The sequence below is a fragment of the Bactrocera latifrons genome, unplaced genomic scaffold, assembly GCF_001853355.1.
Source record: "Bactrocera latifrons isolate USDA-ARS-PBARC rearing strain unplaced genomic scaffold, ASM185335v1 scaffold_79, whole genome shotgun sequence".
NCBI lineage: Eukaryota > Metazoa > Arthropoda > Insecta > Diptera > Tephritidae > Bactrocera > Bactrocera latifrons.
In genome coordinates this window covers 1223837-1247718 of record NW_017537478.1, presented here as the reverse complement: position 1 = coordinate 1247718, position 23882 = coordinate 1223837, and the positions used below count along the sequence as shown (strand labels likewise).

The 23882-nt window shown below is 36.5% G+C and overlaps 1 protein-coding gene across 1 annotated transcript in view; it reads left to right on the top strand.

Moving 5' to 3' along the window:
• The first annotated feature begins 276 nt into the window (after nt 1–276).
• The window catches only part of LOC108976621 (protein tramtrack, beta isoform), a 43797-nt gene continuing 20191 nt past the window's right edge, over nt 277–23882 (top strand). The window contains exon 1 of the mRNA XM_018945847.1: nt 277–2198. The gene's annotated coding sequence lies outside the window, so the exon portion shown is untranslated. The remainder of the gene's footprint in view (nt 2199–23882) is intronic.

Below are 23882 nucleotides of genomic sequence, written 5' to 3'. Positions count from 1 at the left end.
TCGAAATACGAAATTTCATCATGGCTCATAGATGAATGCAGATAATTCAGTTCTGGATTCTTTTAGCCGCTTTTTCTTGYCCGAAGTATGATCAGATTATATCATATTTAAACAATTTGTTTGTTTGCCGGGCAAAACCATCAACCTATCAACCTATAATTTTCATAATGAACTTTCTTAAACTGGGAATTTTACAGTAGTTCTTACTTTCGTACCTTAATTCCACTTTTGAGTGCCTTAGACCACTGTAACTCTTCCACTCTCTCTCTCTCTCTCTTTACATCTCCAAGCTATATACAGAAATAACATGGAAAGCAAGTGGGACTAATGTGTGCGAATGGTCTGCGCGAAATGTAAAAGCTCCCACTGAATAACGCTCCCACTTGTACTCAAATGCGATTCGTGCGCATCAGCGGTGTCGTCGACGTTGTCGTATTAATGTCGCCGACGTATAGTGGCAGTATACTCGTGCTGCACTGCATTACATTTCACTGCGATCCATTTATCCATCCATATTCGTGTCGCAACCCCAAGAAAGCAATCACTACCATCCGTGTGTGTTTGCCGCGAGCCYATTCTTATCCGTCCAACGCCCATGGCGAAACATCCAGCAGTACAATAACAAATATATTTATTAATTATTAACCACAAGGGACTGAAATATATTGTTAACTACTTTAGTGTAAATATTCATACATATATGAAAAGTGAAGTATTAATAAACAAATAATATAAAAAGTAAAAATATAAAAGTGAGAATWCTTTATGATAAAGACCAACAACTTAAAGAACAGGTGTACATATTACAAGTAACAAATTGTACTTTTTCTTCAACACGTGTTGTGTAATCTGCTGCGCCAATGTWTCCGTGAGTGTGTCCCTTCCCTACGGTTCTTTACTCAAAACCAAAGTTACAACACCGTTATAGAATAGTGTCGTAGTACATTCACCTATACATTTCCCATTTACCTACGAACTTCACAAATATAGATGTCAACAATAGATCTGGTTRTTGTAATCGCAGTGGGCAGCGTCTCTGTCCGACCGGGGACTCCATCAGCCAATTAACAGCCGTTAGTAAGAGTGTAGCTAGTCGTATGCCAGTTACCCRAGCAAACAAATAAACACCACACACACACACATATTGCAACAAGCACCAACACGAAAGCCAATAAAGAAAATCGGCAAACCAAGGTATCCAACTAAGACTCACTAGGCGCTCACTACCGGCACAATTCGAAATCGTCGCTGCAGCAACAACCGACAACTGCGGTGGCAGGGACACACATTTATCAGCCAAGTGCRCCCCGATTGGTACGGATTCACTCGTATCCTCAGCTTGTTGTCAGTACTGTTTTGAGGTTGTGCTGCGGTGGTTTTTATTCTCTTGACTGTTTCGAAAGCTGCAAGCTTTTATTCTTCGGTTTTATTTTATGCTTAAATTGTTTTGCTTAAGGATGCTTTTTACAACATTTATTTGCATATTTACTATACTCTATGTGTTGTTAAATTAAGAGCGAATCGTCCACGTATGCCACAGACAAAAAACAATAAACAGCAAATAATCTGATAAATAAGTGTTGCTGCTTGAAAAAAACTGTGAATAAGTGCAAAAACGTGAAGGAAATTGAGAAATTAACTACATATACAAAAATATTATTGTCTATATGTACTCTGAGCTATGTGGAAATAAAATTTATTCGTAGTTTAATGAGCGCCGGTCGTGCAATTAAATAAGTTATGAAAAAAAACAACACACAAATAAGCATTTAGTCCGTAAAAATTAGWTTCCGTAACGCATTGGAAAAAAGAAAAAAACAAATATATGTACATGCATATGTAATTGTGTTTATGTGTGTAAATTGTACAAGCGATAGAAATTAAGTCACGAAAACACTAGACAAGAATTATAATAGAACTAACTATATTTATTTTACTAGTGTTTTTTAAATACAAAAAAGTTTAAATAACATAGACGAGAAATTTAAAGGGAACTATACTTTTCAACAGATGCGATCTTTCARAAATAATAAAATAATAAAAAACATAATTAAAAAGTGCTAAGACARACATTGTAAAAATAGCAAGTCACTGTAAAAGCTTGGACCACAATCATATTACATACATACATTTCAAAACATATGCCGTATGCTAAAGACTTCTTCACCTTTGAAAGGTCAGCGTGCAATTATGAAAAGGTAAGAAAAATTTAAAAATAAGAGTTATAAAACAAAATTTGTTTATAAATTTTAACTTCAAAAAATGTTAGCTAATCACCAGAGAATCACGAAAGATTACCGGAAAAATTATAATTAATAATTTTTTACAGATTAATTGAACAAATCTAACACTCCTGTTTTTATTAATATCCAAAATGTATGAAATTTTATTTAAACAATATGTTCCGAGATTGCAGCGTTGCCTTGGACAATAATCTGTACTAACTTTTCTGAAGATATCTTGTCCAATAAAAAAGTTTTCCCTACAAAAAATTGATTTCGATCGTTCAGTTTATATGTTAGCTATATGCTATATACATATATTCGTCCGACATCTGAGGAACCGTCGGGAGTATCCTGAGGACCACCCTTTCGAACCCATAGCTTATGGATCCACTGCTTTTGCTGAGAAGACCGACGGACTCCGCATTTAGCAGAATCTATGCTTGCCGATATGGTTCCTCGATTCTCTCCAGCATTATTACCCTCCGGTGATGCGTGGGTAGTGACGGGTTTCAGTATCTGAAGATTTCCTTAATCTCACTCGGAGAGGAAGTTTCAGTTGGCAGCCAGACAGGAAGCRAAGCGGTAAATCCATTTTGTCCACAGCCTCCAACCTAGCTCCCTTCCAAACCTTCCCTTAGGATAACCGATCGTACATCGGCACACCTAATGAGCTTATGAAAGSCATTCGGCACTGTCACACGTTCAAGGTAACCAAGTGTTTCCTCTAAATACCTTTAAGAAGACTGAGGAAATAGCTGCCGCCACTCTCTTCCATTTCTCGCGGGACACGGCCAGCTCTATTGAACCAGCATTTTTAACGAATTCGCTAAATGTTGATGTAGCCCCATTCGCAAGGAGAGGCATCTCACTCATGCGACCTTTATCGCTTAACCGMTGGTTTAGTTTCAGTTACGTCCGGTCTTTCTCTAACGTGTTTGCTATCGCTGAGCACACTTCTGACCCACTCGAGTATATTAGCATGCTGCTCAGACACCTGACCGGCATGCTTATCAGCGAAGCGTTCCCCCATTTTGTCTGCCAAGCGACAGTCTGCCTTCAGCTGTTTAGCTATCGCTGTCCTTCTTCTTCTACCTCCTGTAGAGTCTTTCATGAGTCTACCAGAGATTCCTTTGCTAGTGCTGACGATTCCGATGCGTATGAAGGTTCTACTCACARCGGTTGCCGACCGCCTTCCCCCATCATCCTACTCGTAGTCGGCTGAAGTAGAAATTCCTACTGGCGTATCAGTATTGCTGCGCCGATTTCGTCGCCCCAGAAGCAGACGGGAGTGCTTTCTAAAAAGCATTAGAACCAAGAAAAATTTTGCTTMACCTAAATCTTAAAAAACTTAGCTCTATGACATTGGCATACGCATTTCGACATCAAAGGCAACAAATAACAATAATAAATGTCATTATTACTAGGGTGGCTGCTTTCAACAGAGCATCATCATTGTGACAATCAAGAATAGACAACAGTGGCAACATCTGTGTAAGGTTATAGCGGCAAAGATCGCCGCAATTGCGTCTATCAACAACATATGAAATAAGAAATAAAAGCATTTGATGTTTGTGTTTTTCATGCCTTTTTCTAAATTTCACAATTTTGTTTTGGTCGTTTGATGGGTGCGCTTTAGAGGCTGTTCATAAAAGTTTAACCCCAAGAACAGAGGGTGGAGACAATTGAAAATGATCGTTGAAGCATAACTGAAATAATAACAACAACAGTAACACAAATTCATCGCAAAACAGTCACAACGACAACACGCTCGTACATACATATGCATAGATAATAAAACCGATATATACATATAAAATAAAATATTGAAAAATCCATCTGTATGTATGTACATGCATATGTATTACATACTTGTATGTACAAATGAACGGCATGACGAATGAAATCTCGCCCACAAACAGCCTGCACTACGTTGCGTCGCCTTGTCGCCGCTTACAAGCTGCTGCTTGTCTAACCACGGCTGTGTTGGACAATAGTTGTCTTCCAAAAGCTCTCGATCGTAGTATTACCACTTAAGTATACATATATACATACATACTTGGGCATGTAAGGTGTCTGTGTATCGAATTGCATTGTTATGCGAAAAATGAAGCCACATCTGGTTTSTCTACGCTTTGAAAAACAGATAAATTCACTGCTGACGTTTGAGATGCATAGATTGTGAGCTGTGTTCAGTGGGAGCTCAATGGAGTCTGGCTCATTCGCTTCTTTTTGCCAAAAACATACATATTATTGGTTGCACGCATATGTATGTATGTATGTATTTTGTAGAATAAGGGTGTATAGATTTCCTTRAGGAGATCAATGTAGATTTACGATGCATAATATTAATATCAGAGGTATAAGGAATATATGCGCGGCAGATACAAGTTTTTAAAAGCGGGTATAAAAATACGGAAAATAAAGAAAATTTTTAAGATTTCTTTAATATTCGTACATACATATACATATATGTATATAATACCTATTGTTGGCAATCTTAAACTATCAGTATGTGCCTAGAATTCTACAGCATACTTTTTAAAAGGATATGAACGAATTCCGCTCTTGCCCTTTATATTAAGTTATTGATGTTTTAATAAATAAAAATAAGTGTCGCTCACTATTATTATTACTATTACGACGAACGAAGCCCTAATTTTCAAAATCAAATTCTTTTATATGGTCAATCCTTAATACTTTTGTATATAATATACGAGTATTACAACGAGACTGGATCTCGTATGTAAGAACAAAACTTACATAGACATATTTTTCACAAACGAATTCGTTTCGGTYAATTTCCGCTTTAAGTAGCATTTTTTTCTTCACACATAGAAAATGGCTTTGCCACCTGTTGCGAAAACGGTTAATAAAATCACTGACATATTAAAAAAATTTGCAATCCGGTAAAAAAATATAAATCGCCGACTAAGTATTCTTTTAATTTTTACTTTAGTTGCATTTTCTTGTAACAATTTTTTTTCTTATTGTTCCACGTTTAACCCACTTCTCATCGCGTTGCGTAGAGTTCACAACACAAAAAAAATTTAACAAAAAAATCGGAAACAAACACGACAAATAATAAYTAATAATAACAAACTGGTTTAGTGGCTAACATGCTTAATTTATGATTGCAAAAATACAAAAAAAAAGTGTTTTAGATAAAAATTTGCATATTTCTTGTAGCCTTTATAATGTTTTGTTGTTATGGCGCGTATTTGCATCGGATTGCCAGATTCAATTAAATTTTAGCATGAATCCAGATTTAGTAAAAATAAAAATTTCTCAAAAATATCATCACTTCGTTAGACTTTCTAACCAACCTTTTTAAATTGCTTTCTTATTGCTGTTATTTATCTTATCAATTTTAATGTTTACTCAAAACATGCAATKAAATAGCAACTCTCCTGAAAAGATATTAAATTTAATCTTCCCTGAATCTCTTCCTTTGGCATTTTTTCCATAGTACACATATGTATGTATATGTATACATATATGTACTTATAAATGTTTTTTATCTAATATTTTCTAACATATGGCAACTATCTAAGACTTAGAACCCACTGTTATGAAGAAGGTGAAAAATAATGAATAATACAACCTTATGCCAGATAATAGCAGCGGAAGGCTATCCGCTATCTTCACTCATCGATTACGTCATTGAATTCGAGAATCGCACGACAACTTCAAACCATTCATTACTTTTATCTTGAAGATAGCTTGCTTAGAAGCCTCGCATAACGGTAATATTGCTCACACATTTGTGGCTTCTGCTCTTAAGTAAATGTGGTTAAAAATCGATAAACAGAGTCGATCGCTTTGCTCACTTGATGAAGAGCGATCGTGAGCATAAACACATTAGCACTTAAACTAATTGCTAGGAGAAAGCATGAGTGAAATTGCAAATATATACATACATACATATTTTACTTTCATACATACWTATTTTACATATCATACTTTCAAAACAACCAGCCATATGCGGGAGCCACTTATTAATAAAAATGAACGAGAGAGCAGAGCGCGCCCATAGCAATTATAATTCGTTCACGCTCTTCGTTGTGTTCCTCTTGAAAATATCTTCGTATTAGATGTTAGTTAAGCTTTTTATTCAAGCAGACTTCTATACCAAATAGCAACGTTATAACTGTGAGTGAGAAATGAACAATTAGTTATGCCTACCTTTTTGTTGACAAAAACAAACTCAAATGAAATCCAATGCAAATTTCAGAATAGCAACCTAAAAGCAAAAACACAATTAAATAGAAATAAACAAACATTTTTGTGAATGATTAATTGAATAGGATACTTTTTGATACACGACGAAAACTTCACCCTCACTTCAAATGCACCCAYTAACTGTATTAAGCTCGCCCAACGAATCGAACTTGACTCGGTATACGTTTATTAAAAAACCGACTAATCTTTTGTTCTTAAAAGCGGCATCAAAGATTAAGAATAAACTTAAATTAATGTAATATTAAGATAATTTTTTTTAGTTATTTACCTTTTCAAAGGATGAAAATTGACATGATATTTTTATGATTTACTGAAGCTATTTAAATATTAACCATATCTATATCAATTTATGGTCTTCATAATTGTCCTGTCAAAGGATGATGGAAAAATTTTAATCCACCGCAGTACAAAATATTCCCGTGCGTTGGGCATCTCTGTGACTTAGTTGTGACGAATTTTGATAAAGGACCTTGGCCTACATCCTTACAAGATCAAACGCAAGARCTAAAGTGGCTTCACCAGCAGAATCGTCAAAGTTTGTGGATTTTACTAAGCAACGTCCAGTCTATGGTCTATGCCAACAAGCYAGCGACGATTGATGAACTTCGTACGAATATCCAAAGTAAAATCAAAGTATCGGCCGATTTATGCTTGAAAACCGTCGAAAATTGRGWTCAGCGTCTGGRCTTCTGCAARCGTGCCCGTGGTGGCCAAGCAAAGGAAATAGAGTTCCTTACACAATGGCATCGAATGTACTTCCGCAGGAATAAAGAATTTCATTGATATTCCAAACCGTTTAAGGTTTAAAAAAASATTTTGTAGCGCTCTCATTGAAAAACATATGTATGTATGTACATATCACCAAAAGATGAMGCGTACATTTGCCACACTTTCAATCCGCAATGCATAAACACATAACAGTACATAGTGAAAGGTATAAACAAAATTTTAATGCCRAAATTCCTTAGCTTTGCGGTAATTTTCAATAATATTTACAATAGTCATTGGCTACTAGCCAAGCATTGGGCTCAATGATTCCAAGAAAAGTTGAATTAACTTTTACTGACTTTCTGATTGACGGACAGACTGGCAAACTGGTAGACTGCGTGTATCGAGCTATCCGTCAGGTGAATTTACATATGTATGTATATGCTGTTCGTGATCAGCAGACGGGAAGTTACAAATACTACAGTATTTACGCATGCGCACAAACACTTACACACTCTTATTTACAAGCAGTTAGCTAACTAGCCGGTCGATTGCTAGCTGTTAACTGTTCGTCAGCTCGCTTTCTTCACCGAAACACACGACCCCTCTGCGCATGCGCTACATTGTCGTTGGCGCGTGCAATACTCATAATCAGTTGTTAAGAAATCTACATATGCACATACATCATACATACATGCCTACTATACAAATTGAGATGTGTATAAGAGACAGCTCATAATCAGTTGTTAAGAAATCTACATATGCACATACATCATACATACATGCCTACTATACAAATTGAAAGTCAAGAAACGGTTTTTCAAAATAATAGAGATGATATTATTTATGATAGGCGAAGAGGAGTATTCTGAAAATATATGAAAGAGACAATAAATTCAAAAAAACTTGACCAATAAATGTGTGAGTAAAGGCAATTTATATAAGAGTACTACTATTCGATAAAAAATATKATTCGATCGGCATCTCTTGCCTCTAATTATTTTTTAAAGTTTAGGAGGACAATTTTTAAAGTTATCTGAATTTGAAGAACAAGCTTTTAATTTTTAAACTATAATGTTTGAGATTTATTCCATTTTTATACCCTAAACAGGGTATATTAAGTTTGTCACTAAGTTTGTAACACCCAGAAGGAAGAGTCGGACACCCTATAAAGTATATATATATAAATGATCAGTATGTCGAGCTGAGTCGATTTAGCCATGTCCGTCTGTCTGTATATATATATGTACGAACTAGTCCCTCAGTTTTTAAAATATCGTTTTGAAATTTTGCAAACGTCATTTTCTCTTCAAGAAGCTGCTCATTTGTCGGAACTGACGATATCGGACCACTGTAACATATAGCTGCCATACAAACTGAACGATCGGAATCAAGTTCTTGTATGGAAAATTTGCACATTTCGCAATATATTTCCATAAAATTTGGCACGGGTTATTTTCTAAAACAAAAATATAATCTCCGAATAATTTGTTCAAATCGGTTAACTGTAGCATATAGTTGCCATACAAACTGAACGATCGGAATCAAGTTCTTGTATGGAAAACTTTCACATTTGACGAGATACATATATTCACGAAATTCGACATGGTAATATATATAATCTCCGAAAAAAAATTCCAGATCGGATTACTATAGCATATAGCTTCCATACAAACTGAACACATAAGTACCAACAGAAATGCACCTGTGAAGGGTATTTAGCTTCGGTGCAACTGAAGTTAACGTTTTTTCTTGTTTTTCTATTTAACTCATTTTGAACCAACACTGCCTGTTATTTGATCCTGATGTACTTTTCTACGTAAATTCATCCTTATGTTACGAGGTTTGCTATGAAGCACTGCAAAAAACTCGTAAAGCTTTAGCTTAGTCATGCTCAAAACCATTTTTAAAGTGAACACTTTGTTGTGTCTACTGTCGTGGAAAACGTTGGTAACAATCCAGCAATTAGGTCAGAAAAAAGTATAAATATTGTTTTTTCTCCATTTCTGATTTGTAGACAGCTAAGTTCTGGTTAACTTAACCAAGACTCCATTTTCGATAAATAACCTTTTTTTAACCAGAACTTWACTACTAACCAGACATTGAGAAAACGTCCTCAGACGATTTATCCACCGCTGTTGTCACATGTTGATGTAGACCGATTTGTATTTTTAACAATTTTTCTGCAATTTTCACGTCCTCTACTTTAAGTCATACTTCCCGCGTATTGCGCCATCCAGCTTTCTTTATTATTTTATTCCCATCTTCTTGTTAAACAAACGTCCTAACTTGCATACCTCCTCCCGCGCTCAGCAAAACTCACCTTTCTTGCAATCAGTCAACTTTCCACACACTCTTACGGAGTGTGCGTGCCATCGTCTACGTCGGCAACATTCTCTACTTTTATCTCTTACGCGCATTTTCTTAACAAAATATAAGTTGGTCAGTGACCTTTTTTGCTTCATTTCTTCACAACAACAGCACGGCGCATACGCTTCTGCCTTCAGCAACGTAGCGGCGCGACGTGTTGTCTCCACATTTTGTGTGCGTTCCACTTTTTATGCATGTGTGTTGTTGCCACCTTGTTGCCTTCCATGCGGTCCACACTACCGGTACTTACTACTAATTTCCTTGCTTGTTTACAATTCTTACATTCATTTCTTTCTTGCTGGGCTATTTTTGTATATATTTGCACAGTTTGGCCTTTTGTAGATTGTGTTTTTGTTATGTATGTACGTATGTATAGTATGTTGTTTCTTTGTCGTGATTATAATTCTTGCACTGTGATTTTTGACGAAAGAATTATCTTTTACCCGTTACCCCATTGCGGAATCCTTAAGTGTGCAGTTGTCATCTGCGATGTGTCGTCAGCTTTTGAAGAACTGGTGAAAGCACGATGGATTTTACGCACACACATACACAAACGCACGTKAGTGTCGACAGCAAGCAGAACCGCAAATTACAGCCGTTGTCCACAATCGGAATGGTTACAGATTGGCACAATTTGATTACGCGGGTTAAGGACTAGTAATTATGAAAAAAAAAAGATTTTAAAGAACAGTAAAAAGAGTGTGCGGTATAGTGTTTGCGAGCGCTCATTTGGTAAACATATGGTGCATGAATAAGAAAGAATTTACGGTAAAGGTTAACTTTTGTGCCAATCTGTAAGTCCGAAYATGGCAGTTCTTTTTTCAATGGTTTCACAAAGGACTACATTATTAGTCTACGTGTGATCTCTGATCAGCCATCTAACCTAACCTAACCTGACTTTTGTGACATTTAATTCTTTTTTTGTTTGTTTTATGTATGTTTTCAAAAAACTTTGATCAGATCAGCCTTGAAGTGCTTTGATCCATATGGCTGAGAGACTTACTATTTGGATGTCATATGTCCTGTGAGGCTTGGATTCCATTTAGTGGAATCCCTTACTTTAACTTTTTATAGGTATCATAAGTCTCTGCAGTATTCAGATAAATTCGCTTAAAAAACATACATATGTAAAAAAGATTAATCAATGAAGATTAAGAATAAATTTTTAGTATACTATCTTTTTTTTCTTCATATGAAGAAGGGTCATAAAGCCATTGCAAACAAAAAAATTACAAAAGCATTAAAGTAAAGATTCGTCTATGTAATTCTTCAAATTCTTTAACTTGTCTGAAAAGTACTATACTGGTCAAAAAAACAAGTTCGCTTAARTCCACCAATTTGGCTAAGTCGACCGTGAAGGTATGACCCAATATGTGTGCAGTCATGGCAAAAAAAATATTTTCTCCTTTGCCAAATGGGGCCAAGGTAGGCGAACATCAACTTCCCGGTCGCCGATTTTCGCATTATTCGTAGTAGGTTCACCTAGTAAAATCATCTGATTCGACTGCTTCAATTCTATCGAAGTTTTGCACATGATTTTTGCAGTCTTGCAGTCAGKTAGCCCGTTCCATCGTGCTTTAATTTTCTTTACCAAGCTTGTGTCGAAATGCTCGTATAGACTATGYCCATTGTTTATCATGTTTTCGTATGTTAACTTCACACMATTCTTGGCAATCTCGTCCACTACCCAGCAGAAGTAAAGTTGCTTACTTCTGGCAACACTTTTCACAGCTTCCCTGCTTCTCAAGACACTTCTGGCCAATATGCKGTACGAGGTTACTGCTTTTTTTCTGCTTGGCTGCCTACGTAGAAGTTGACTCTKKAATTACCTGCAGCTGCATTAGAGGCCAGCTCCGCTGCTTTCGAAATAGCAAAAACCTCAGCTTGAAATATAGTGCAGTGGTCCGGCAACTTAAATGTGGCATAATGCCTAACTCTGAATAGTATATTCCCGCTCCATCCTCCATTTTCAAGCCATCAGTATAGATGTTTAGAGTGTTGCGCGTAACTAACATACCTTTACGCCAGCYATCTTTTCCTATGTTTAGTTTGAACCATCTTTCCCAGTTAAAAAGTGGGGTCATGTGGTCTGTGTTTGCCCAACCACCATTATCCATTGAACTATGCCCACTATTCCCACATTCCGCTGCAGCCAGTAGTCGCATCCACCGATTTTCCTGCGCAATTTTCAGCGAAGAGGTCTAYAGGTGGCAGGTTTAGTACCAGTTCGAGTGCCGTTGGAGTTGGAGTCTTTATTGTTACTAAATTATGACAAAAGTTTCTGTAAAAAGGTATAATATTTTCAATTTCCATTCTTTCATCATATGTACATAACTCCTGGAAGAGTTCTAGGTGGTGTAAATGAACCTTTAACAGATTACTACTCGTGGAAACTAAATGCAGTTCCAGTATTCCGCACAGGTTATTGATTTTTAAATCGCACATATGCAAATACATGAAGAATCGTATGACCCTAATAGCCACATGAGCCTAAAAGGATTTGTGTAGTTTTTGCACTTCGTTTTTTGTTTTCTGTTCAATATTGAAGCACCTGAATTGGATTTTCTAGTTGAATCGATAGAAACAACAGCTTCGCGGCTTCCTTCTTAAGTATATCGTACATATATGTATATGTATATGTTCGTTAATATGTATATGTGTATGTGCGGTTGCAGAAAACGCCTTGTTGCACTTAAGCCTTCCACAGGCAACCGCACCGACGCCATTGTGTGGCATCCACAAGATGATGCACTTAATTCAATTAGCGCTGCATACGTATGTGGCAYGGTTTTTGAGGCACGCAAACGACTGCCTGCTCAACCGTCAGCGGCAAAGGCCGACAGGCCAAAAAGGCAGAGAATAGTGCAAACAGCTAAAGCTCAATGTCTCAATGAGTGTGCCGTGACCACCGTGCTGGTAGGAATGCCAATATGTGTGGGTGTATTTGTGACTCTATAATAAGCATATGCAAAAATATGTGTATGTATGTGTGTTCGGCGTGCAGTGACACGTAAAAGGCATAGAAAAGCAGCAAGAATGGAAATTGCCACTTCCTATTTACAAACTCATAGACTAACATATGTTTACATGAATGTGCATGCCAACTCAAGGCATATGTGTATGTGTGTGTGTTATAGTTGCATGCAAAATTCCCTCAGTTGTAGGCYATTCTATGGTCGGATGCGCTGATAAAGGCGACCGCCACAGCACAGGAAAAAGGCTGAATGTAATGTCATTATGTTCTGTTATGTGCGGGCTGAGATAAGTGTGACTTTACTTAACACAAGTATTTACATACATTGGTATATCTACACACATATACATAATGTTCATATCYACCAGAAATATAATTGCACAGAAATATCTAATTTTTGCACATGCATACCATTGCAAATCTTGTATAAATAAAGCGGGTCGCTTCTTTTTTATTAAATCGCGTATGCGGGAAATGTTCTACTGATCATGCTGGACAGCTTTGCCTAAGAAACGTTGGGTCTAAAACCCATTTTGAGCCAGCGAATTTAATTTCTTGTCAATTTCAGAAAACAGTGGCCGTTAGCATTCCGAACGATAGGACAGTTTGCTCCTTCTTGCCGATGCTTGCCTTTCATCAGCCTTTTAGGCAAGAAGCGCCCTCTATTGAATTCATTCGGTGCACGCACGCTCCAAAATACAGTCGCGGCAGAAGAAAATCAATTATATTACATTCCGAACAAACGATGTATGATCATCGCGGTATTTTGAATATGTACTGTCTCAGATATCTCGCYCAMCTTCAATCGATGGTCTTTTGTCACTTAATCCTTTCTGGCGGTTTTTCATGGACCAGGGCGTGGTTCATTAAAAGATTGAAGGAGAATTTATTATTGCATTTTTAGAGATTCTTGGGTGTCTAAATTTATTTTATTTATTATTTTTTTAAGTCTAACCCCACGATAAATATTAAAGGAATCTWGATCAATCGTCCAGCAAATATTATAATACTTATACAACTCGCACAGGAATGATTGTCGAACATTTCGTAGCCATATATATGTATGTATTTACGTAAAACTCTCACCAAATTTGCTCTTCGTATATACAAACAACACAACACATGCCCGCTCTGCAACAAGGCAGAGGGAAAAAGCCAACGAAAAAGGCAACAATCGCTTGCGTCTATTTGCTTGCCCACAATTAATCCTCCCAAAGAGGATTTCTATTTGCTTTTTTGCACACGGCACCAATAAGCTAATTGTATGTAAATTGACTACGCGAAAAAGGCACACGAGTGCAGGGACAACAACAACCGCAACAACAAAGTATTCGAGCGACGATAACAACAGCCTTTCGAAAGCATACACACGCATACATACAATGTATGTAAAAGACAACAAGAATGCCAGCAGCTAGTGAACACTACGAAAATTTATACAACTACAAATGCATGCACACACATACAAATGTTTATTTATGGCATAAATTTTATGCATACATATGTAGATATGTACGCAATGCTCATGAATAAATAGCGTTCAAGGAGAATGCAGGAAAGTCACCTCGAAATAAATTTTCTACTATACAGAAAGGCAAATAACAACAACAATGAGGGCGGCAAAACAAAAAATTGGAAAAAAGAGAAAAAGCCCCAATGAAGGCATCAAAATATCTACATAAGTATGTATGTGTTTGTGTTCAACRAAGAGAAGGCGCAAACAGGCGCTGTCACAGGCCGGCCGCCGCCTGGTGAAGAGGACGAAGTGTTTATGCTGGTGAAAGTGGCGAGCATGATGAAGCGAAGAGWGGATCGTGGGAGGAAAATTGGGGAGGTTTGTGGCTTTTCGATTATAACTATGCGGGCGTATAATAGCGATAAGCACTGTAAGTATAGAGAATTGTGCGAAAAGGAGGACATCGTATGAACTGAAAATGGCGATGAATTTGTACGAAGAGATTGCAGGAAATATATGTATGTTTCGTATTCTCTGCAAGGCAACAGCGCGAGTAAACATGAGACGAGCAAATTGCGAACTGCTAATACATCAAACTTATCAAGAAAGAAGCAGACAAACTATGGAATGAAATTCTACAGAAAGGTCTGAATAAATGTACACACATATACATATACATACATGCCTTACTTTCAAATTTGTTGAAGAGGATATATTGAATGTGATATGTGCAGTATAAAGTGATCCGGAAGTTTGAAAATATTTATATTAGGTAGTGTATGTGCGGTCTGAGGAAAGTATTGACCCCATTCAATCCATTTTTAACACACAGATATACTATTATCAAGAAAAAGGACATAAGCRCTGGGTCCACATATTCAATTCATTAAAATTCAGGTAGTTTTTAGTCATAAGGCGACACACCTCAAATGCTCTATTTGTGCAAAGTTTTGTCGAATATAGTAATTCATTCTTGATTACATACATACATATGTATATGAAAGTGAAAGATTGAAATGGAATTTAAAAYTGTGTTATATGGAAAGATGTTKTCYGATTTCGATCACTTTCGCACTGCAATATGAAAATTTCACAGGAATACTACATACCAAATTCGGTTGAAAATAGTTGGGGGGGAAATAAATGTCTTCACCGACTCCATTAACGCCCTATCATCCTATCTCGGTTGTAAAATGTAATGTCTCTGGCATTTACACTTATTGATTTATCGCATTTTAAGTATTTTTTAACAGTACCGTTATATTGGGAGTGAGCGGGTCCGATTTCATCCATTTTCACACTGTCGAAAGAGTTCATATAATATTTGAGGTAAATGAAGTTGGTCTGTTGTAGCTTAAGAGGTTTAAGAGGTAAACATACATATATCTTAAACTTATTAGTCAGCTTTTTCAAAATTTATTGACCACCAGGGCTTCTGCTACTGTGATCCCCTGTGCCTCATTACAGTTCTATATCTTTAATTTAGAGCTCGTTATTTTTTTGTGAGAGAACGCTATGCGCGTTTTATCAATATATCTCAATATTTACTCAAATTATAGCTTGCACGGACGGAGGAATGGACCGACAGTCGTCCGGATTTCAACTCTTCTCTTCATCCTGATCAATTTTATATATACATAGATATAACCCTACATCTATCTCGCTTACTTTTAGGGGATACGTTCAACCGTTAGCTCAACACAACTATTATACTCTGTAGCAACATGTTGCGAGAGCATAAAAATCTATTATTTGGCTATAAAGTCTTTGAGCAGTTCAATTCTTCTAATCTAAATAAATTACAGTATTATACTTACATATATAAAAGTTTCTTATTCTAAAAAAAAAAAAACAACAATTTATTTGCTTATATTCAAATTTAAGTTGAAAACCATGGTAGTAACGAATAAATATTGCGCCCACTGTGCGAAACAGAAGGAGTGTATCACAGAAAGGCACTCATTTTTGRTATACATATGTACATACAGACACATATGCAACACATACCTTCACGTGCCTTAAGTGACACGAGAGAGGATTTGCGCCCCATCAACGAAATGGGTGGTATTGGCAGTGAAGAGAAAAGCTTGTGTAGCTCTCTCTCTGCACGATCCTCGCTCGGTTGGCRAACGCGCCTGGCAATTGTCGATCACTTTATTGCTTGCAATTCCTTTATTCGTGCTGTGCACTCGAGTGATCACATGATTTCTCAAGCAATTCCAAAAGAAGGAGAGGCAAGTCAATAAAGATACAGTTAAGTGAGAAAAGCAAAAAACAAAAAGAATGGGTGGGGTGACTGGATATGCAATATAGATCCGCCTTCGCTGTTTCTGCATCAGACGATTGTTTGAAGAGCAGGAAGCATTAAGTTGAGTATGTGCACTTATGAAAGTATATATGTTTGTACGTAATATGTATGTATGTATGCGGGTGTATTTGCGGTTAAGTCTGGATGTACTGCTGATGTATTATACATACATACATATATACGGAATTTCAGCATTCACTCGAGTATTATTTAACAGGATGATGTCGATTGTGCGCTGAGGAAGTCACAATTTGAATGTAAATGCGAACAGCTGTGCCGACGAGAGGAATTTCAAATAAACTTGGTGGACGTTGTATGCGTGCGTATAAATATAGAAGGTGTAGGCGCAGAATGTGATGATTGTGATATGCGTATGTATGTACATATGTACATACAAAAGCAAATATGAATGCGTTACATTGTTTGTTGTGCTCAGCTAGAGGATTGTCGATCGGTGTTAGTTGTTCGTCCGTTGTCTGCACGGATCTAGGTCATCGCTTAAAAATAACAATATTGTATATGTATGATTTTACATATACATACATACATATATTGCATTTAAATTCATGCATGTAAATTAGTCACAAGTCCAATTCTATAAGGAGCCACCATTGATTGTTGTTGAGATTTAATTCATCCTGTCTCTTATACACATCTAGATGTGTATAAGAGACAGCATACATACATATATTGCATTTAAATTCATGCATGTAAATTAGTCACAAGTCCAATTCTATAAGGAGCCACCATTGATTGTTGTTGAGATTTAATTCATCATATCTCATCATCTTAATTATTTAAATGAGTTTCCTGTGACACGTCGGACGATTTCTTTCAATATACATATGTACATTCAATTTGATAATTACTAAAGAACTCATTTACTTTTTATATAATCTCTAGAATTAAGTAGAGGATACATGATGCCTGTTTGTTCTCCGAAACACGCTCCTTTATTTTATACTGTGTCTACAGTTACAAACTGGTACTCAGTTGTAACAGATCCGAAAGTTGACAAGATATTAATGTAAAAATTAAACAGTGACCCTATTACTTTTCTTTTTAGGGTTACAATATTGCTTCAGCGAGGGTTTCTTTGTCTGTGACATTCTTCTTTATCGTATGAGTTTTTAAAATATCTCATGTAAACGTTAATTATGCCCAACTTTCTTAATTCACCCTCAAGTTATTCACCCAAAAACTTCGCTTCCCAACTACCGTTTCTCAATCAACCAATAGGAAACCGAGTAATTCGGCAAATCAGGCACAACCACCCCAAAAGCCTTAAGATATGAAGCAACAGCGAAATATGGGAAATATAAGTAATATACAAACTACACTGAGCTTCACAGGCTACTAGGTAAGTAGCAGTGCCAATCAAAACCAGACAACACGCGATTGCGCTGTAAGGCCGGAACTTAGAAAGAATTACTGAATTAAGCATATACATAATATGTATGTACATATACATATATRTATCTTGCCTTGYCCGCACTTCATTAACGTCTCGAAAAATCTGATTAATTTTCCTCGCCAGAATAAAAGTTGAGAAAGTTTTCATGATAAGCTTTTGTATCAAATATACACTCATTAACGATACATATGCACATACAAATGATATGTACTGTGCTCTTAACAACCCCATATATAGTTGCGCTCTAAATTGTATTTTCCAATTGAAGAATTCAATTAGAGCAAAGTTAATTTTATTTCGAATAAATGCCTTTAATTGACATTTTTTAATAAATAATTTGGATAGACTTTTAAGGCTGTAGACACACTAAAAGTTTGTTCATATAAGGGTTGCAGTCTCAAGATCGAATTTGACCCAGACTGGGCTATTTAAACTGAAACTCTCAAGTTAATCCAGTAATAATTTTTGAGATACAATTTTGAAAATCGCGTCTTCGGCGTCAGTTATATAATCACTTAAAACTGTAAACGCGTTTTTCTCGAAACTGTGCAATTTTACAAGGTTTCGAACGTACGATTTTTTTTTTTGTACAATTGCAAATATTCAAAAAAAAAAAAAGGCCGCAAATTTTAACCTATTTGCATTTTTTTTTTTTTTGCAAAAATTTTTAATTATTTTGTTTTTGTTTTTCGTTTGTCTAATAGCTAGTTTATGATTTTAACTAAAGCACGTATATTTTTCTTTTTATTCTTGGTGGCCCTGTGAGCAGTCTTGCTGTCAACTGGGACCACTTTTTCCGAGGGACTGCCGGAAATTGCCGGTTTTGAATATTTTCTTTTGAAAATTTCCACAAACTTTTTGAAAATATGAATCATCGGAACAATAAAATGTTTGAATAAAATATTTTATTTTTATATTAAAAAAATTGGCCTTTTTTTGGTCGACTAAATCCTTAAAATACTATTTTTGAATTTACATATTTACGCAAAGAGAAAAATAAGTACGTTGTTCAGGATATAAAACGGATTTGAAAACAATGACATTCTTATTAAACCCCTTCTTTATTAATGCAAAAACAACAAAAGTTTTATTAAGTTATCATGTTAAATAGTTCAATAGTAGGACCAAAGGAACACTTAAGATTCCTTTAATAACTTTCTTTCCACACATTTATAAAAACATTTGTATATGAAGAACGCAAAGACTTGCCTAAACAAAGCCTGAAAATATGTATGTGAAAAGCTAAAACAATGTTATAAATAAACAGGCATAAAAGAGGCAGCGCTGGAAGTCGGTTAATACTAGAAATATTAGAAATAGATGCCTCGCTCACTGCAGAAGGCAGAAAGCATGAAGGAAGAACGCAATAAAAACAACAAACGACTACGTTGTATGTTTGTACATATGGATGGATACATATTACATACATACATACATACATATGGTTGAATTAATACAAAAAGAAGCAAACAGGTTGAACGAAAAAACAGAACCCAGCCTTGTTGTCGATACGACTACGCTCAAAGCGTCAAAGTTTTGCTATTGTTATTATTGCCTTTTTCTAAGTACATATGCACATATGGTTGCCTGAGCCAACGAATGCCACACCACCAGCCTGGCAGCGCCAGACATGCAAGCACACAAACACGCACAACATAACACACACATGTGTTCACATACCTCCTCGGTTATGATGGAAAAAAGCTCCAAAGCCATAGTTCAATACCAGAAATAGAAATGAAATTAGAAAAATATTTCCAACCATACATGAATGTGTGCGAGTATGTAGGTGTGGATTTCCTAAGAGCGGTTAGAAAAACAGGCGAAGCTGTCCAGCCAACCGAGGCGATGCTATGTGCTGCGAGCTGTACCCTCGGCAGTTGCGTAGATACCCTTTAGCCCCACCTAACCATATAAAACATAGAATAATAAAACTACAGCTACTTACATGCATATACGCGTATATACATACATATGTATGTGTGTATATATGTATGTATTTGTGCACGTGAAATGAACATAGATACTAATTGAAAACAAGGCTAGAGCGAGGCGCTGCTCAAGCGAACTTTGCCTTACACTGCGCCTACGTACATATGGATACATATGTACATACATACACATGTATAAATATGTAGGTGTCTGTTCATAATCGTGGATACGTACATGAATGTCGGTATGAATTTACCCTCATTTATACAAACATATATATACACTTATATAATATATGTATGTTTGCATGTCATATTTATATCCAAATGTGGCCATCCAATATCCGTTCACACACGAAAAAGAAATAAGATGAAGTCATCTTGTTAGTCACTTAGGCATTTGCATATAAGTATATATAAAAAGCTAAGTTATTAGTTGCAATACTAACTTATTCAAGACCTAGTCATGGATCCTTCAATTATTATCATCTTTTGGAAAAAGAGAAATATGGATGGGAAAAAATCATACTTAACTAAAAAAGCTTTTGAAAGCTTTTATGGATTGAATGGAGATGTCGGAAGTTGGATGTGAGATTCGAGTACAACAAGTTCAAAATTGCAACAAACAAATATACGTACATACATACATATGAATGTATAATACTTGTAGTATGAATTACCTTTAAATTTCTGCAAACATCCTTTTAATATAATCTCTGGTATGAATGTTAGAAGGTTAATTTCAATTATAGTGAGATAACATTAGAAATATAACTAGAAAATAAGTGAGCTTTACCTTGTTTCTTTTAATACTATCCACAAATACCGTTTTTCTAAGCTTACACTATTCTTTAACTTCCTTTAGAATTGTTATAGACACCAACGATCACACGATCACCAATTCAATTCGAAATTGCTTAAAATAAATTAAATTATTTTCATTTCCAAGCAAAGCAATCGACTTTTGCCTATTACATATTACCGGTAAAAGTACTATATTTCGTCACTTCCTGCATTCACTTCCCTCTTTCTATAAAAAGTAATAAATACACTGTGTATATTTCTTGGATATTTTCCTTGCACCCCCTTCGCCCTTACACACAGCCATACATACATACATATGTACAAAGATCAGTATTTTCTAATTATAACAGGCACACATACACTCGCACGCGCTCATCCAGCAATCGTGACAATCTCTGAAACGGAAAGCAAGGCGCATTCGAAAATTTATACCCGCCAGGCAAATTATTCAATATTTAGCGTGTACATACGTATATACATACATATGTACATACATACATATATATGTACTAATGTGAAAACTTTGCCTACAACAGCGGCTTGATTGACTGCTGGGGACTGCTCTGGCCTACAACCGTTTCCATGTAAGCGCTTGCACCAGCACAAAGTACTGCTGGGGATCTAGTACCGGCTACAGCCATCACTCGTTGCTGTACAAATTTATGTATGTATGGGTATATGCAGTGAGTGGTAGTTTATTTGTGTATGTGAAATGTTGTTATAATTTTTGTTAGCGATGGTGCTATTGCCTTTGCCGCCACTTTGTTGCTTTGAGCGCCTCTATTATACTCTCCGCTCGTTAAATCGCGTAGTCACTGAGTCGTATCGTGAATTCCGTGCTGTCGGCCTAGCCTGTGCAATCTCGCACGTCAGCCTGCCTGCTTGCTGCCTTATTGACTAGCTGGCTGGCTGGCTGGTTAGTTGTTAGTTTGGCATACCGCCTGCCTCTTCACCACTCAGCCCACGTTACACCGTTGTGCCGATCTAGCAATCCAGCTCTAGCTATCTACCGATCTGCCTGTTTGCCTTGCCCTATTGCGTGCTGTTTTTCGAGTCTGTTTTTCGCCTCATATTCCACTCTTGCATCTTCTCAATTACTACCTCTCGTCCGTTGGTTAGACCAATACTAATGTGCATACACAAGATATCTACGAACGCCTGTTTTTATCAACATTCATAACAAATACTAGCGCAAGCAACAAGCATGAGGCGGGAGGAGCCACGAAAGCTAAACGAATGCGACAAACGAATTCAGTTATGTCGTCGGCAAGCGCATTGGTTTCGTCTCGGTCGCCGCTGCTATTGCTGCCGTCAAAAGTTCCTAGGCACCGCAGCGATCGTCCGTATTTATCGTTGCCGTCGTTGTTGTCCCTCGTAAGCTAGAGAATAGAAGGAAAGTATCAGCACATGACTTTGCCTATGCTGTGTGTGCACGTGTGTAAGAACTTATTTATATGGCGGTGTGTGTATGACAGTCCAAACATCTAATACGCCTGGCTGTTTCGCTCCGATAGCCCTCGTCATCCTCAAGCTTTCACGATCCAGCTAATGTGTCTGTTTATGCGTGTATGTGTTACTGGCTCTCGTTTGTTACGACATTCATCCTCCACGAAAAACTATTTACATACTTACATATTTTCACACATATTTATGTAGAAATGTATGCATATGTACATATGTCTATGTTTGTATATCATGCGCTTGCTAGTGTGCAAGTTCGCCTTGAGTGCCTTGCATGAGGCAACACTTTGCAGTCCACGGCAGAATACAATAGACGAACGATAGACGAATATATAGATTCATAGATGCCAACGCTGTATGCCGGCGCGAAAAGGTGAAGCAAAACCGTAATGTCTGTAGTATGATGGCCATGTGAGACTGACAACAGCAAAAGCAGCAACTATAAGTGAGAAGTGTCTTCAAAACAACAATGTCATTAGTACCTGACGGATATTAGATACTTGTAACTAACCACATGCTCAAACTCATACACACATCGATACATATTCCACGTATGTACATATGTATGTAGGTGTATTAATGTGCACTTGAATGTTCCAGCTTATACTTTGCCTTCAGTCGAAGCTTTTTCTGGCTCAAATACGCCTGTTGATCGCTGCCTACGTGTAAAGGAATTTTTCCTCATAAATAGTAGAAGCAACACAAACATACACACACTCAATACATTTCAATAGACGAATACAATAACATAAGACACAAGCGCCCCAACCTTTAGAGTGGACAAGAGCAAAAGGCATTGCAAACATATCTATGCTCACGCTCCCGCCAAGCAGGCGATGTTTCTCCCCCAAACCTTTATACTCAGCAGTAATGAGCGCCGTGGAGAGCGTATTTTCGCGCTCTCGTATTCCACCAGCTCATTTGAGCCACAAAAGGCTGACCGTCGAGAAGTCAACTAGCTTTTTGGTGTACTGCTTTATTTGTTGATGTTTATATACGTGTATACAGGTGTATATCTGTTTCTTAAGGCCATTAAAAAGGAAGTGGGGAAGCTAAAATAAAATACAAACTGATGTGGGCAGCAAGCCTAAAAAGCGAGGGTATTAGAAAATTACTTCAAAGATCTAAATATATGTACATATATTTGGGTGAGAATGGAAGCTTTCAAGTTTCGTTTGCGTAAATGTCGATATGTACTATATGTACATATGTGTGATTTAGGTTACTATAGAAATAATCCAAGTTATTATGGGTCTACCAAACGGAAACGAGAATTTGTATTCAAACCAAATTCAAGGCACTCTTTGAATATGTTTTTGAGACCATTACAACAACAGCTATATTTTTTTATGAAAGTAATAGAAAAGTTACTTCGACTTAAGCTTCAAATGGTATAATTTTCTAATTTTTGAAGGACAATTTCCGCCATATTTTTAAGGTCATTGAATTGCTGAAACCGAATTTCGTTATTTATACTTCTTTTTTCACCACGGTTTTTCTTTAAAATCTAAATGTTGGCGGCCATACATCGCCACAGCATCACATCTGAACGACCTTATTGTGTAGTAAGTAACAAAATTTCTTTGCTGAGCACTGCACCCGACTTTTCCTACAGCATTTCCATTTTTTGATCCCTGCGTTACAAACCTTACAATTTTTTGTCAATTTACGAAAGAGAGTAGGTAGAAGCTCTTTTCCCTTTTATAATTAATTTAGCGGTGGAGGTGCTCAAAGCCTTTTCAAATTTTTGCTGAAGATCCCGGTTTTTCCTAATGTAAGCTCCAATTCTTGGCTTCGTAGTGATGATTCTTGTGTTTGCAAAGTTTCGGATAACATCCCGAACTGCTACATAAATATGTACATAAATATGTACATGTATAGATAAGTATGTACATATACACTATAATTATTTGATAGCAATCCTTTCAATTTAGAAATAGACAAACTATCTACATATGTATGTATGGTATATGGATTTATATATAAATCACT